The sequence below is a fragment of the Cupressus sempervirens genome, chromosome 4, assembly GCF_028749045.1.
Source record: "Cupressus sempervirens isolate cs-2001-9-10 chromosome 4, ASM2874904v1, whole genome shotgun sequence".
NCBI lineage: Eukaryota > Viridiplantae > Streptophyta > Pinopsida > Cupressales > Cupressaceae > Cupressus > Cupressus sempervirens.
Genome location: NC_143121.1, coordinates 21959357 through 21978980, shown reverse-complemented (window position 1 = coordinate 21978980; position 19624 = coordinate 21959357).

The following is a 19624-nucleotide window of genomic DNA, read 5'->3' as shown; positions in this document are numbered from 1 at the left end:
TTAGTTCAAAATTCAATGATTAATGATTATATTTATTTATTGAATATTTTTTCTAAATTAGTTCAAAATTCAATTATTAAGGGTTATATTTATTTATTCAATATTTTTTCTTCCAGACTTTCTAAATAATAATAATTTATAAAAAATAGTTATCTAAAAGTTATCTTTTTTAAATGAAGGATTATTAATTTTCTCATATGTCTCATTATTTTAATTATTATAGAATTAATGATATAAAATTTAACATTCTTAGAGTGAATTTTTTTCACTTATAATAATAGTTAGCTCTTAAAGATAGCTATAACATTTCATAAATGCAATTATTCATTTTAGTTCCAAATCTTATTTTTCAATTCCTTTTTTAATATATATTGAGATTTTCATCTTTTTCTTTTTTCACGATAGAGGATATGTTAAATAATATTAACTATATATAAAAATTGAAAAAAATCATGATTACAATAAAATTTGAGCACATATATCATATAGAGACAAAATTAATAAAGCCTAATGTGATATTCCACACACATATGCTATAGACACCTACCTTCTTGATAACTATTGTTGTCTCACTTGATGTATAAAAATTTGTTATCCAAGTTTATTTTTTATTCTCCATTTTCCATTGGGATCTACTCTTGCAATTAAGAATAATTACTAGTAGAATTCTTTATCGATTTTTCCACATCACCGAAATGATCAGGTAGTCAGTTCTAGAGAGTTAACATCGGCTAGATAATATTTGGCCAATTTGTAATCAAATGATGGGGTGTAGACTTGGCATATGAATTGTTTGACAAAGTCTCATCAAAAAATGTGACTCCATAGACTAATGATTGCTGGATTTGTACATTGAATTCTTAAAAAGACTTTAGAAACTTTCAACTACATGTGTTTTAGAAACTTACAAAAGATATGGCTGAACAAATCAAAGGGATTTCATCTCATGAAATGCATTGACAACAAGATTCACCGAAAATGGATTGTTGAACCAAATTTGTAGAAGCCTTTAGAGAATGGATTGATTGATATGATTACACATGTGAAATCCTAAAGAACGAGTCAAGATTGTTTAATGGAAGGCTTTAGAATACACAACACACCCCAATTGTTCGACACAATGTCTATAAAGATGTACCATTGGGAGATACCATGAATACAAAATATCCCCGTTACAAGTTTATTGAAATGGTTTACAACCTCTAGAGAAAAAAAATTGATAGCGGTGAATCCAAATTTCACAATGGGGTCATTGTGGTTAATCCAAATTTCAAATAATAAAAAATTGTGGGACCATAGATGATGACGTTGTGAACTATTTGACAGAATACCTCAATTAGATGTCACAACTTCTGCAAAAGTAATGAACCCAATGTGAAAGCTTTGAAGCATAGACATGTCATTTTATGGAAAGGTCTCCAAAATTTTAAGCAAATGTAATGGCACAAACAATGCCAATTTCTTAACATTTGTGAAAACCCTGCTACGATAGAATGAGAGCTTTGGAATGAGATATTAATATATATGAGTGGGTGAAGCTAAATATAAATTAGAAAAAATATTTTAAAAATGAAACCATTTTCATCCTATTTTGAATTGAAGAATTAAAAAGTTGAGGAAACATTTATACATCAAATAAAAATGCATATCTTACCAAATGGGAATTTAATATATGTCCACATGGATTTCTATTCATTCAATACTATATCCAAAAAAGTATGCCTCTCAAAATAAGTCAACACTATGGAACTCGCTAAATTATTAGATATTTGCACCTGCTAGCAGTGCCCATTTCCCATCCTTCCAGACACGAACTATTGAATGGGTCCTCAATCAATCTATACGGGACCACTCTCCACTATCAAAAAATCATTAGAATTTTCTAAAATTATAATAGAATTTATAAATTGGAGAATTGTACTTAGTACACTTAAACTAGAGATGAGCTATTTATTCAATAGGTAGGGACTCTAGCTCTTCTAGAGCTCTTGTTTAGTATTATTTTCCCCCTTTTAGTCAAGGAAAAAACAAATAAGATATTTCCTAACTACATTTCTTAGGATTCTCGCTGCCCATGCCACCTCCAAGAGCTTCTTCACAATCCTAGCATGGAAACCCCCAAAAGTTCCCTGTGTGAGTTGTGTGGAGAAACAAAGGTCCAGGGTTCGAGACTATCTCATGGTCAAATTTGTATGTTGTTTCTTAACAAAAAGAGAGAAAAAAATAGGTTGGGTTCTATAGTTGTTAATCTCAGGTCAGTGGAAAATGTCACACACAAATAATTGGTAACTGACAGAATAATATTTAAATATTATTAATTTATATTATATTGTATTTCGTAATACAATTTTTAGAATTTGTAATTATTTTATATTTATATATCCATATTATTTTCCAATTTTCTTAAATATGTATTTTTATTAATTATTCATTGTTCAAATTGTATTATAAATCACATTTTAAAAATTATAATATTACAATGTTAATCCTACAATGAAAACCCCCAAAAGTTCCCTGTGTGAGTTGCATGGAGAAATAGAGGTCCAGGGTTCGAGACTATCTCAGGGTCAAATTTGTACATTGTTTCTTAACAAAAAGAAGAAAAAAAAAAGGTTGGGTTCTATAGTTGTTAATCTCAGGTCAGTGGAAAATGTCACGCACAAATAATTGTTAACTGACAAAATAATATTTAAATATTATTAATTTATATTATATTGTATTTCATAATACAATTTTTAGAATTTGTAATTATTTTATATTTATATCCATATTATTTTCCAATTTTCTTAAATATGTATTTTTATTGATTAATCATTGTTCAAATTGTATTATAAATCACATTTTAAAAATTCTAATATTACAATGTTAATCCTACCATGGAAACCCCCAAAAGTTCCCTGTGTGAGTTGCGTGGAGAAACAGAGGTCCAGGGTTCGAGACTATCTCAAGGTCAAATTTGTATGTTGTTTCTTAACAAAAAGAAAAAAAAAAAAAAAAAGGCTGCATTCTATAGTTGTTAATCTCAGGTTAGTGGAAAATGTCATGCACAAATAATTGTTAACTGGCAGAATAATATTTAAATATTATTAATTTATATTATATTGTATTTCGTAACACAATTTTTAGAATTTGTAATTATTTTATATATATATCCATGTTATTTTCCAATTTTCTAAAATATGTATTTTTATTAATTATTCATTGTTCAAATTGTATTATAAATCACATTTTAAAAATTCTAATATTACAATGTTAATCATTAAATTTCAAAATCAAACATAAAAAAATACGTGAAATGTTAAATAGAGGGCAATATAAAATTTTAATACTAATACAATTATATTTGTATTTTCTTTATTATTTTTCTATTCACTTATGTAAACAAATAAGTGCAAAAAATAACACATTGATTTATAAAATGTAAGATGAAGCTCTAATAATAAACAAATACCCCAAATTCCAAACAAAAACATTAAATTAATAAAAAAATACTGGCATAAATATTCTTAGTGTGAAAGGAATTTTTTTGTTGTTTTTTTTTCTATATTTTTCCTATTACTCTGTTAATTATATAATTTATTTTCTTATTCAAAAAATTCTTAAGTAAACTTTAACAAGTCATTTTAATACCTTAAAATCAATTTTATAAATATATTATTTGGAATTTTATATATAACTAGACATATTGATAAGGACTCATAAATTATGTTAAAATATTTTAAAGGTTTTATAAAAATTATTTTAAACTTATGTTCACCTCTAGTAGCTATAGATTAGAGAGAGCAACCACTTTATATTTTGGTACTTTTAATTGATTTTTTTATTTTAAATTTACAAATATAACATATGAGTAGACTAAGTTTAATCAAATGAAGTATAAAGTTGCCTAAGAGTAGATGACAACTAGGCTAGCCTAAGAAATTTAAATTACTTATATATCAATCTATATCCAACAATATCAAGCACCACCATTCTTATCAAACTAAATTTTGGGACATGATTCACAATAGAACAACCAAACAAAAAATAGAATTATAGTTACAAATTCATATAGAATTTTATATTTTTGATATCTAAAAAATAATATTATCTTTTACATTTTTTTTAATCTTACAAATACCCTTGCACAAGGCAAGGACTCAAGCTCACATGGAGCTCTTGTTATGAAATAAGTGCACTGCTATAATGCACTCTCAAATATTTTAACATTAAATTCACTTTGCACAGTAGTTAGTTAGAGTCTCCTTTTTTTAATAAAAATCCAAATAAATTTCCACATTGCACCATCATTTTAATATAATTTATATTGATAATTATAAATAAATCAATTTAATTTATTTTTCATGAAATGCACTCCATTATTGTACATTATAACAAAAACAATTTTAAAAAAGTTGGAAGAATGTTTGATAATTTTAACATTTAACTTTTTCGAATAATTTCATTTATGTTTCAAATTTTTAGGGAGAATTGAGTGTATTTAGATACTAAACTTATAAGATTATGTATTTTGGTTTATACAATTCATTTATATTTCAAATTTTTTGGAGTGTATTTAGATACTAAATTTATAAGATTTTATATTTTATTTTGTACAACATCATATACTTTGAATCTAAAAGAAGTATAACTAGCTCATACTTATCAATTTTATTTTATTTTTAATTCTTACCATATCATTTTACCAACTTTAAATATTATATATCAAAATGGTATTTTTACTTCAATTTCTCAAGGACTCTAGAATATATAGTATAAAATTGTTAAGAATCTTTATGAAAAATAAAATTTATAATCTTTTAAGTTGAAATATCTAACAAAATGAAATTTTATTGAGTATGACCAAATTTATATAGTACAATTTATTTTTTTACACTTTGAATAAGATTGCATATAAGTCTAGAATAAAATAACTTACAAATAGGAAAAATTCACATAGACACAACATAACACTTTTACAATTCAAATTGAAGCTTATTTAATATGTATTATGGCACTATTATTATCCATGATTTTAGTCACAGGATGATCAAAGAGATGCGAAGTAAGAGGTATATAAGATGATGAAGCATTTTGGGAAACATGAGTGTGAGCTTTGGCTTTAGCTTGACATTTTCTATGATGAAAACAAGAACATTGGTTATGTTTACTTTGGGAAGATACTTGAGGTGGGTTAGGGTCAATTGACATAAGGCCCCTATCTCAATGTGATGGACGAACAAAAGGAACAACACTGATAGGATCAAGCTTAGATACACTAAATTCATGGATTTTATGGACCTTAAAAGCTTGATAAAAGAGGAAAAGATGATTGGAATGTGGTGGTGATGAGTTATTGATCGAAGGCCAAAAGAAATCAAGCTTAGAAAATTCTCAAGGCATGGAGGGATGATAAAGACTATTGTTAAGTTATGAAACTCAACAATTATTGTTGCCCTCCCTAGGATGAAAAACATTAACAAATTATTCCAATAGAACCCATAACCTGAGACAAGCACACACAATTTCAAGTAACTATAGCCTAGACTATCACTATCCATAAATCATAACAACTTACCCTAGATAGAGTCATTATTGATATAGGTAAAATTGAAAGGTGGGGCCTTACCTTTATAATGGTATCCATAGTCAAGTCCTTGCAATGCCTTCACATTAACCATGCCTTCTCTCTCAAACACTATGTCAAAATGAAAAAGAAGTTGTATAACATTTTTCTTGATAAATCTACTAGCTTAACATTTTATTACAGCACTGTAATTTAAATTCATTGTGATTAGATAATGCTCTCTAAAATATTACTTTTGTAGTAAAAGTTTAGCGTATAATGACACTTTAATAACTTCATTCAATTTTACAAACCTTCAAATTAACATGTACATTAAATTCAACATAGTTATATTTTGTTCTCAATTAGGAGAACTTTTTTAGACTACAAATGCACTTCACATTTCAACCACCAAAATATGCTTTGTTTACGGCTATATTTCCTCTACTTCAAGGATTGAGTTGGATATATGCAGTATGTCATTCGAAAGAGGAATATTAAGGTTTTTCATCTTTCTTGATTTATAGACTCAAGTATTTTTGTGTTGTTTGTTGTTTTAGAATGTTAACTTGGGCTATGAAAGATGTATGCTCCTTGCTCCCACAATTTGATTCATTTCATCTCTTTTATGTTCTATATCCCACTTCTACTCTTCGTGGATACTAATGGTGGAATGTGTAAAACTAAAATGCATTTAGTTTGTAACTATTCAAACAAAATAAAATGTGAAAATACTATTGTTTCTTTATGCAAGATTCAAGTTAATTTCCATTCGTTGTTGGTCAAAAAGTAACTTTTGCTTCCTACTTTCTTCCTTTTGTGCCTCTTATATATGGGTTTATATATACACCATTTCTAATGTGTTGGAGTTAATATAAACGGAACAAGCAACACTTACAAAATATTATATTTTGGTAAATTTTCTACTTTCACTTCTATGACCTATTGACATACCTCTTGCACCTTTTCTTGGTGCAAATTTGCTAGTTTATTTATGATTTCTACAATAGGCAAGGATGACTCCTCAAACATAAATTGTGTGTATTAAAACATTTCAGTTATAAAAGTATTGACATTTTATGTTTTGGGTATTCTACTTTAAAAATCAACATTTTTCTCATTTTCTTATCATGAAAATAGTGTAGCAATTGATTTTGCTAGGGTCTGAAAGTTGAATAAACAATTCTATTTTTAGAAAAACATAGTACATTTACAAAATTGGTTTTAAATTGCAGATTACATTTACATTATCATAGAATCTTTATTTTAATTTTGTTCAATAGAATGATAAGGCATCTTTCTACACACACACACACACACACACACACACACACACACACACACACACACACACACACACACACACACACACATATTGTTAATAATTATACAAATGTTCCATGATAATGATAGAATAGGATAGATATCAAATGTTTAAGGTCGATAGGACATTCAAATATTTGATTTCATTGATTGGGAATAATCCAATCGAACCCACAATCATTAACACTCCCTCTTAGCTAGGGAGGATGATTTCTATGCAAATAAAACAATAGAGAGTAGATTTATTAGCTTATGGTAATATCAAGCATATGGTATGCCCATGAATACCAATCATATAATATTCACCATACTGAAATATTTTCTTGGTATACACATTGACATCACATAGCATACACCATGTCATATCTTAGTAACCTTAGAGACACATGAAATATGCACTATCATATTGTATGGCATTGTTCAGAGATATCTTGACTTGGAGATGTCCATCATAATGGTATCATCTCATGATATTTACCAAGTACTCAGAGAAATGGCATACAAATCTAATTCAAATTGAAGCTTCTTTTTAGAGTGTAAATTAAAATTTTAGGGAGTGAAGATCAAATTCAAAGATGTCCATATTTTGATTTATAAGCATTTGTGACTTTAACATAGTGCGCATAAGACTTTGCTTCTTTATTTTAACTTTCAATTAAGGTGGCATCTTGAATTTTTTGTTCCTACCTTGCTATCCTCTTCTCTTCTCTCCTTGTAGTGACCTGATGACTTAAGAGTAGGTTTTTTCACCTTTTTGTGCTCAATTGTCTACACAATAAAACATGATTTACATCATACTTGCAAAGTTTTCAAAGTTCAAGTCTGTCTATTTTAGGTGCTATAAGGTTGTGTATATATGTGTTATAAGACTATTCATAGGTGTTATAAGAATTTAGTAGTAGATTTTAGATAGAAAAAAGAGTATTCTCCATAGGTGTTGTAGGAAGTCTGGTAGATGTTGTAAGAACTAGAATAGGCATCATAATACTTCCTATAGGTGTTATAAAACGTAATGTAAGCATTGGGAGACTCTATAAATGTGCTCATGTACCTACAAACTTGTTAAATCTACAACAAAAACACTTCAATTTAGTAAACAAATATCAAATTTTGTAAGATTGAGGCTCCAACCCCAGTCCCATCACCATTATGTGTACTATAAAAAGTATATTCATGAAAATTTAGCTTGGGATACTCACTTTGAAAACAATTAATGATTAGACTGCTTAAATTACACTCTCAAAAATGTTTAATGTTCCTTTAACTAAGAAAACTAAGGATTCTTTCACATTTACAAGTAATCTTAAGTGTTAATTCCTATAATGAAATGTAAATCGAAACAAAATTATGAGAAAATTGATAATAATAAAATTTTCATCCTTATATAATAATTTTTTACTATGTTTTTTTAATTTTTAAATTATTATAAATTTCTTATAATTTTAAATTTTAATTTCATGTATATTTTAAAAATTAATAACTATATTATTCACATTGCAATATTAGAAATGAAAACATATTTCTTTCCACATTCAATATGTATACTATAATTGATATAAGTATACATAATTTTAACATGTATACTATAATTGATAAAGTATACAGAATTATTAAAAAGTAGAATATATTTCTTTTAATAAAGCTATTCTTTTCTTAAAATATCAAATGAAAGTTGGTACTAGGGGTAATGATCAAATTTCAGCCTGAGGTTTAGTAAAGACCCCCCAGTTTTTCTTTATTGTTGGCAGTGGGAAACATCTAAATAACTGAGTAACTAAAACACTTTCCATAAATCTTGGACTGTGTTCCATAGAGCTCGGAGTGCGTCTATGTAAACCCTACCATTATGTGATTTTTTGTTATGAAATATTGCCACATTTTTCAACAGAAATGTCTTTCCAATAGACATAATGGACATTTTAATATTATTTAGTATTAAATTATAATTCTAATATAACAGATTTATAGTTTCTAAACTATTAATAAATTCAACTATACAACCAATTCATTTTTCAACTATCTTGTATTGTCGTAATTACTTTATTCTGGTGGGCCTTCCCACATCTTATCCATGTGATGTTAGAAATTTATTTCATTGGCTTCTAAATGTCATGTATTTGTTGAATATTACTGTGGCGGCTCCATCATGATGTGTCATAACCACATCATTTGTGAAATCTTATAAATTTTCCTATCACTCCCCACTATTTACACATTCAAGTCTCTCTCACTTAAAAACTATATCACATCTCTCAAGATTCTTATTTCTTCATTTTGGTGATATTTGTATTTATTCACATACTTTCTGTCTTTTCTCTTGTAATGGCATATTCAAATGCACCAGAGCATCAGGATTGTGGGCTTTTTAGCTTGTTTGGGAAGAAGAAAGAAGAGGAGACACATCTGCAACATGGTGATTCTGTGGAGGAAAATATGGCAGGCATTTCTCCACATGAGCAAGGCCATGTAGGCAAGGATCATGCTAACCCTCTTTCTCATGGCCACGTCGATAGAGGCAAGCGTCACCCTATGTATGGCCACATCATCGAGGCTCATCCTGCTCCCATATTTCATGGCCATGTAGGCAAGATTCACCCTAAACTAGTGTCTCATGGCCATGTGGAGGAGGGGAAATCCCATGGTGAAGCTGAGGAGAAGAAAGAGGAAAGGGAATTCAAGGAAAAGTTGCATCGCAACATTAGCTCTTCTTCAATCTCTGTGCGTTTTGCATGCCCATAACTTCTTCCCTAATATGTTTTAATTTCAAAGTTCACTTATTTGAATGTGTTTTTTGTGCATAAAATATATTTGGTGTACATGCCTAATTTTCAAGAGTATTATATATCTGTCATTTTCATTCTCATTTCTACATCTCCTTTATGAGAACTGCCCTGTAAAACCAATTCCACATTAGCAATCCCCATTATATGTGAAAGTCAAGGAGAGTTAAAGTCATTTAAATATTGACCAGTCAACATTAGTTGATTAATTATCATTAAATTTAAGAAAAATGATACAAATACATATATGCTTGAATCTAAAAGAAATTGTAATTTAGTTACCAGAATACCAAGATGTATCTATTATGTTAGCCTTTTTGACAACAGCTCCAGAACCTGTTTAAGAACATAAGAGCGAGAATATTGTAGGACTGCTTTACCACCCTACCAAAAAGCTATTAAGTTTCCCTGGAATCTTTCCTAACATGAAAGACCCCCAACCCGATATCAAGGAAGACTAAACAAGAAAAACTAAGAGGAGAATAATTGAATTGTGTACACATTTTCAATAATATAATAAGAAATTTTCATTCATAGTTTAGCAAGAAAGTAGCACAACCTATTAAAGCCAATGAAATATTACACATTTGAATCAATTACACAAGAATAACATTTTTGACTCAATAGAAGCATATCACAAGATAAGAAAAACTCATTCCAATATCATAACTTCATCAGGTAGTTCATTCACTCTCATTGTGACTCATAGTTCAAATCAATGTAATCATGTCACTATAGACCTAAGTGATGACCACACTATAGAGAAGCTTTACAAAGCTAAATTTTGTGAGCATTATTTCCAGTTATGTTATCCAATGAAGACAAACACCACAATGAGTGTAGACAATAACATCTATTAATTAGGACTACGCAAATTGCATTCTTATAAATTGGACCTATACTTTACAAGAGCACAAATTAAACAAAAATATACTTCTGTTTAAATCCTATATTCTACACAAAATCTCTCACAGAAGGAAAATTTAATGAGTAATGAAGACACATCTCATAATCCTTAATTTGCAACATCAAACCAAAAATAATTATTTAAAAGAATTGCAAGCCTCACTCCTTTGAGTAACTCCAATGATGAAGTGCATTTGTCCCAGTGATTGAGATGTGTGCTCAAGTGTGCCTCAAGCTCTCAATGGATGGAGAATTGAATATGAAATGAGTGTGAATTTGAGCATGGTAAGGGTGTATTTGATGACTTTGTTCTTCAAAAGATGATTATAACTTTAGCTTCAAGTGTGGCTATAAATGTGAAGGGAGAGGGGTTCATTTTATAGGAAAAAGGGTAGTGGATTGGAGGGCCAAGATACATAGTTAAGAGAAGGTGACGGAGGGCTAGGATGCAAGGAGAGGGAAGCACATGGATTGTGCTTTCTCAAATCCATAGCATTGTGACAAGTGTCACAAGGAGAGAGGATGTGAGAGCATAAGCAAAATAGAGATATGTCTTTTAAATGTCATATACATATGCATTAAGAATGTAATTTGGAAATAATAGAAATTAAAAATAGTGTCAATACACTTACAACATTCTTCTAAAAATAAACATATTCATCAATAAGAATTTAGAAACTTGAATCTTAGAAGGCAAACACTTTCTCATGAGAAAACTTGATGGAAATCTTATTTTTCTTCATTGGACAAATCTATTTCTATTCTCTAACTAAGTTATTTAATAATTACTAATTATATCATTTTTTTATTAATGGAAGTAAGGTTAATCTCTATCAACTGACAACATCTAGACTCCTCTAATGACAACTTGGTTGAAGGACCGACACTTGTAGCAAACAAAGGTGGAAAGTAGAAGATAGATTTGAAACAAATTAAAATTAAAATAAGTTTTAAAAATATCCAAAAAAAAAGCAAATAAGTTGAGTTCCAAGAAGTTGAAGACTAAAAGTGAACAGAAGAGAAAAATCTAAGTGTATGAGTTCCATGACATTTTAGAGTACAAGTGAATAAAAATAAATCAGACTTGTGACATTAGAAATCTGCATTACTCTTGAACTTATAGGCTCCAATTGCTAGTAGTATTAATTGGATACAGTATAAAATATCAAACAAGGGCTGTGGGTAGCACTAGTCCCTACCTTTGACAAGTTTAAGCTGTCAATGGGTAATTTATCCCTTACTTCAATGTGATCCAAGTCTAGTTTGTACAGAATGTGTTAGGACTAATGTTTCAGAAGGTGACAAATCTGTGGATAGAATCAAAATTATGAACAATCTGATGTAGCAAGAATGTCTTCAAATTACATTCTCGTAAGTTTAAAGCTTATTCTTTACTATTTTTGGTGCATATCCTTCAATCATCGTAATCCGTAAGAACACATTGCTTGAGATCATTAAGTAAAGATTATGGTACATATTTGATAGGTTGAATCTGTGGAGAGTTTTCTATAGCCTGTTTGTAGGTTGAATATGTGGAGAGTTCTCTATAGCCTGTTTTGGAATGCTATACTAGGGCAGATGGTTGCTTCTATATGGGTACATAAAGTAGATGTTCGAAGGATGGAAAATCAACATTTTATCCAGTTGGCAAAGGATGTCCTTGGAAAAGATTGGTCTCTAGATTTTGTGTATAGGATATCTAATCTTCTAGCTATTTGAATGTGCAAGATGATCTGCCAATAAATTTTAGGAAAGATAATTATTATGATAATTCACTTAAAGAGGAATGAGAATGTTAGTTCAAAGAGAGTCTAGGTACCATAGACATGAACACCTATAGGTGTTTGAGTTTTGAAGCTAGAGGATGTAATATAAAATAGAAATTCTATTTGAATCATTGTTTAAATAAGTATATTTTAAGTTTTGATAAACTCAATTAAATTACAAAATTGTGCGCCTATGTGTCTAGGAAATGAAAGTTAAAAAAGTGGAATGTTGAGACTTCATCCAATGACATTACATTATACTAGATTGTGATACAAGGTCAAATCATCATAATGCATCGCTCTACTGTTACAACTATCTTATACGTTGGATAGATGTGATACCCATCTTATATGTTGGTAACCTGATCCAAATTTTGCAAAGGTTTATGAACTAGAGAAACACCTAAAAGGAATGCTTGTAAACCAATTTGAAAGTTGGATAAACCCTATTCATACTTTGCAATATGTCTTTCAAAAACCACAACAACAACCCATCGACTCTTTGATGCCATAGGTATCCTAGTGTCAAAGGTGAAGAATATTCATGATATGTTCGAGTTGGAGCACGAGCTTAGTGGTTTCATTCATGATTAAAAAAATTATTTGCTTGCAATGATTTTTTTTAGGTTGAGAGGGTATTTGAATGATATGATACAAATGGATTGTGCAGGCTATCCACTGTGCATTCCATATAATAAATGGCCTTTCACTTGGGCAAATATTCCTTTTATTCACTATAAAATGCACCCATTGACACTTTTCTACACAGGTATCCTACCATCAAGGCCAGTGAAGTGTATTCACCATAAATGAAAAAATGATGTACACAAGTTCATCAGCCCCTGGTGTGATTTTGGATATGCTACGGATGGAGGTGTTGAAACTATTGTATTACACCTCAGAACATTTTTTTCCCTATTGCATCTATTGCCAACTTGAAGGGTAATTCTATTTTGGTTTACAAAAATGGAATGCATGCTATAAGAAGAGGGCAAGAGTGTCATTAGGGGTAACCGAAAGAGAACAACATTGGAGTTGTACATATTTGAAATTTCCCTTCCTCTAATTTTATATGATATTTCAAGCCTCTAATCATATCTTTAAAATCAAACAACCAATATTTCAAAGATCCACCAATTTCTCAATAAACCCCAAATCGGGTATGCCCGAAATAGTGCCAAAAACTTCACAGCTTCACATATTATTAATAAATCTGAAAGTGGAAATTTTTATAGGAATTTCAGCAGCATAACAGCCTAAAAAATTACATTTTTAGATCTGCAAAACATTTACACCACAGCTCCCAAATGGAGGATAAAAACAATGCTCTTCGGGCTCCCAAAAACAACACAGGATAGCTCGGAAACACCACAAAAATACTAATAATCTATCACATAAGTATAATCATGACCAAATACATATATTAAGCTCTATTTTAACATCTGAAATTATGAAATACAGCAGCAACCCAAACTGATATGAAATACTCAACCGAAAACACCAAACTCTTACCAAAAAAACACACCTGAAAACCCACAAATCTGCACTGTTCAACACAAAGGAAAACTCTGCATGAGCATGCACATGGAATGACTTCAAACTCCCATCCTTAGCCTTCTTAGAAACCTAAAAAATCCTGTTCTTGGGTCTCCTTCTCCACAGGTTTGGCAGCCTCTGAAGAACAACAAAGAAATGAGCAAAAATCAAGTTCTAGAATCAGCCCAAAATGCCTCCAAACCCCTTAAAAGAGGGCATAACCCTAACTCATGTCCAATAGGGGTTAATAAAACATATTTTAATAATAATTTTCATTTATTAGTCCATTAGCTTCCAAATATTATCCCCTTTTGCTGAAACTTCGCCTTTTTGGGCCTGCCTGCCTTAGCAAAGACTATTATTTTTAATTATTTGAAAAGGGGACATGACAAGTCCTCCCCTCCCAAATATTGCTTGTCCTCAAGAAATTGCTGAACAATAAATGAATCAATCCACCTGGATCCCAAATGTAGTCATGAACTATACTATTGTCAATTAACATAGGCTCCTGCAATATCCTTTGCAATATAACCAAGAGGAATCCATAATCAAACTAACAATTACTACTCAACCAAACTCTAAAGTCACAACTTCCATAGTCAGAAACCCATGAGACACAAACTCTTAGAACATCAAAACCCAATTAAAGTGGACAAATCAAACTACCAACACAATAAATATCATCAACGCATCCCACTGGCCTATACAGAATGTACAATCCAACTCTGCAACAATGGTGAATGCTCCTGAATGAAACTGTACCAAGTATGGAGAATCCACACACTGTACAACTCCTGCAATCAACACAACTCTACAAATCACCAGCCACTATCTCATAACCATAACTCCCATGCACCCCTGATGGTGAAAAGCCATCACAAGATAAACAGTAAGAAATGGAACCCAGAGCAAATTTTCCTGCCATCAACTCCTCAACACAAGGATCAAATGCTAACTAATGTACATACCCTACAATATAATGTTGATAAAAAAAACCAACCTCAGTCAATAGGTCACCATGAACAAGTGATACAACCCACTATGACTGATCACCAGCTAAGTCATGAGATGTCATAGCCAAAGGAGTAGAATCAATAACAACACCCGCTGAAGCATCACTCCAAAAATCCTGCTCTAAGTCATGTATTATCAAGCTGTCAACTGCAGAACCTATCGCCATGTCATGCCCATCACAACTCTCATCTTGAGGCATTAAACTATCCCATAACTGATGATTAGCGCTAGGAACCAAAATACATCTTCGTATCATCATCTCATCAACGTGTTCATCAAATGTAAATTGATGAGCATACCTCATAGTGTAGTGTTGATAGAATGCGCCAATCTCAGTTGGCAGATCAGATTGCAATTCAGATGAAAATAACTACAATCGATCACTAACCAAGTTGGAATTGACTACTACCTCCGAAGACATTGCCAAGGGAGTAATATTACTAGCAGGAACCATGCCAACTGTCGGCTCACCAACATCACACATGATCTTTGATACAACATATCTAGTCTCTGTGTCATTAGTACTAGAGGCCACCACCATGTTAGGCATACTACAACAATTTGTTGCAGCACCCAACTCAACTGAACCTGACTCTAGTGGGAACGAACCCAATATGCCAATGTTAGTATCAAGGATGGATGCATCCCCATCTCCACTATCTCTGACAATCTTGACCATGGACATCCTTAGATCACTAGACACCACAGCTTGTGACTGTACAGAATCTAGTAAAGATTGCAGTTGCTCCAACTCCATGGTCACCTTAGTCAAATGAAATTACAACTCCTCGAAAGCCAACTGTGTACTCTCAAAAATCTCAGAAGTCACCTCGAGTTGCTGAGTAAGCTCACTCACCTCATCTTCATTGGCCAATAATGTGTCATATGTTGTACTCCCCCACTCCGTAAGATAATCTCTGTCAGCTACCAACTGCATATAATTCTGTCTCAAAATTTGAATAGCCTCCGATAAAGAGTGGATCTCTATCAAGGAAAGATAACTACCTTCCTGCTCATCACTAGTAGGAGAACCCCATCCATAAACTGCTAACAACTGACGAGCAGCATCGAAATGCTAGCAAGTGATAGCAATGTCTTGCTCACTAACTCTCAACTAATTAGAGACATGATGGCACTGGCTAGATTGTCTCCTACAAACCTCCTTTGATGCACTGTCTAAAGGAGTATCCTCAAAGTTACTAGTCTCTAGAGTATTACCATCCATATCCTGTGATCAACTCCAAAGCTCATATCAACATATGGAGTATCAAAAGTTGTAGCACTACTATCCAACTCCTTTATACCAAAAGAAACTGCCAAGGAAACTAAGTCTTCAAAACTGCCCACTGCATCCTCCTAGATGTCATCAATGCCAATATGATCCTGGGACTCCTCTGCACAGACTACCAAATATGAAAGATCATCAACACATTCCAGCAAGTATGGTTGACTAGATATATGAACAAAGCCCAACACCGGTGTATAAAAACTAATACCAACATCGAACAAGCTACTAGCACAAGAAAAGACAACACCGTGTAATCTACTAATCAAATCCATGATAGCACCCAAACAAACACTACTACCAAAAAGTGTTAAAGATCTCCAGTCAACTGAATCCCAAAATCCAACATAACAATCTCGAGTCCATATCCATAAACTAGAATTAGCTAGTAACTCAAGCAAACTCCTCACCTGAGTAATATGACCAATACCAACTAACTCCACATACCTGTTAGACATTGTCCCTGTATCCTGGATGTGAATGCAAGATGAAATTGCAACATTATCAATGTCCACATATGATCTACCATTTGCAGAAAGCTGAGTATTATGAGTACAAGATGAAACTAAACTCAATTCCATGCCATGCTTATCCCCATGTCTCTCCCAGTCTTGTAATGCCAATGGAGTATTTACCAAAGAAGCTCGAGTGTCCTCAAGCTCGTGAGAAAGCCTGTCAACTTCCTCCTCCTTCCTCCTCAAGGCATCTGAATAGTCTCTGACAAGACTAAGAAGATGGTCACGATCTGATAGAAGATGTAAATAACTCAACTTCATCATTCCCATTCCTTCCCTAATTGCTTGTAAGTCAACACAAGGAGACTTTGCCTGAACTCCCTTATGTCTACCCTATAACTAAATCATCTGAATGTGATCCTCTATCATATCCCGCATCCTATCATGATGAGATAATGAAGTCACAATACTATCTTTGTTCACCTTCAGCTGGCTGGACAAATCATGTGAAGTACTACCTGCCTCAACCTCATGTGATGAAGCATCTAACTATCCTGGTACTCTTTCTTAGCAAAGTCATGAATGCTCAATGTCTACTCATCTCTACCAGGTATCTCACCATCATGCACAACAACATCCTCATAATCATCATCTAAACCCACTACCTCTTGTGGAATAGTAGAATCTGAGACCTCTGCCTAGCTATAAGCTAGTTTCTCAAACTCCTCATGCAAGTTCTTGGTAATTGTGTCATTTGCCCCGTGAGAAAATTTGCCAAATAGAAATCCAGTCAACTTATCCACCTTAGCTGGGTTGAACAACATGTCATTCATCATACAGTGGTGCTCAACCAACTATTCAAAAATGTCATGGCTTATTTTCCTAAGTTTATCTCGAATGCCTAAATAACCATCTGTTCTACTGTTCTGACTCTGAATATCAATTGTCCAAGATCGTGTCCTATGAGACTCTGTACTATACCTGTCCATTCTAGATAAAGTAGAGTGTAACCCCAATAGGTTATAACTTCTTCAAACACCAAGAACTAACATGCAATTGATTAGAAGTAGCATGCAACCATAGATTTTGACATGTAGCTGATTAGAAGCAACATGCAACCACCAAATTCACCAAGAACTAACATGCAAATGATTAGAAGTAGCATGCAACCATAGATTTTGACATGTAGCTGATTAGAAGCAACATGCAACCACCAAATTCAGCAAGAAATAACATGCAAATGATTAGAAGTAGCATGCAATCATAAATTATGACATGCAAGATTTGGGTAGTTGACAAAACTGACATGCAAACTTCTACAAACCCTCAGGCTAGCAAGATCATAGATTTGATACCATTGAAATGTCCCTTCCTCTGATTTTATATGATATTTCAAGCATCTAATCAGATCTTTAAAATCAAACAACCAATATTTCAAAGATCCACCAATTTCTCAATAAACCCCAAATCAGGTATGCCCGAAATAGTGTCAAAAACTTCACAGCTTCACATATTATTAATAAATCTAAAAGTGGAAATTTTTATAGAAATTTTAGTAGCATAACAGCCTACAAAATGAAATTTCCAGATCTGCAAAACATTTACACAACAGCTCCCAAATGGAGGATAAAAACAATGTTGTTCGGGCTCCCAAAAACAACACAGAATAGCTCGAAAACACCACAAAAACACTAATAATCTATCACAGAAGTATAATCATGACCAAATACATATATTCAGCTCTATTTTAACATCTAAAATTTTTAAATACAGCAGCAACCCAAACTGATATGAAATACTCAACTGAAAACACCAAACTCTTACAAAAAAAACACACCTGAAAACCCACAAATCTGCACTGTTCAGCACAAAGGAAAACTCTGCATGAGCATGCACATGGAATGACTTCAAACTCCCATCCTTAGCCTTCCTAGAAACCTACAAACTCCCATTCTTGGGTCTCCTTCTCCACAGGTTTGGCAGCCTCTGAAGAACAACAAAGAAATGAGTAAAAATCAAGTTTTGGAATCAGCCCAAAATGCCTCCAAACCCCTTAAAAGAGGGCATAACCCTAACTCACATCCAAGAGGGGTTAATAAAACATATTTTAATAATAATTTTCATTTATTAGTCCATTCACTTCCAAAGATTATCCCCTTTTGCTGAAACTTTTCCTTTTTGGGCTTGCCTGCCTTAGCAAAGATTATTATTTTTAATTATTTGACAAGGGGACATGACAATATTCTTTTAAAATAGCAAGAAAAAAAAGGTTAAGAACAGAACCTCTAAAAATTAATGTACACTGATCTTCAAAAGGCTATGGGAAAAGATGAAAGGAATTCAAGATAAGGGAAAGTAGTTGAATGAGGACTAAATTGCATACCTTTGAATCCGATAATAATTTGAGTTGTACAGTTGCACAACACAAATGTAAATAGTGAAGGTAGGGAAATGTCACACTTTTTTGAAGTATTAAGCAAAAAGAATTCAAATGCGCTATGGGAAAGCCAAGCCTAGGATAATAAAGTAACTTCAATAAGAAAATGCATTCCGAGAAAACAAGGAGAAGCCACACTAAAAAGGAGACCTGAGAATGGCATCAACACATGCAAAGGCACAAGTTGTGTGTTGTGGGCATAATAGGTGCAATGTATGCCGCTATAATGTTGATTTCAAATGCCAAAAAATAAAAAGACTATGGAAAAAATTGTTCGTAACCAATAGAAATGAACAGAAATTGAAGGAAAAATTAAAGAAAAATGGAAATGTGGTTACATGAAGGATTTAAGTAAGATTTTTATAAGGTTTTTCCAACTTCTCAGGTTGCAACTAATTAGAAAGCTCGGCGAAAACATTAGTCCCTGCCTATAGGCACCATGGACTAACAAATTAAAATTAAACAAAATTCAATGCCTTATATTTCGAATTCGCTAAATTCAATGTGTCATAATTTAATTTGGCTAAACGCTCGTACCAAAGGGGCCTTGACTAAATTCAATGTGTCATAATTTAAA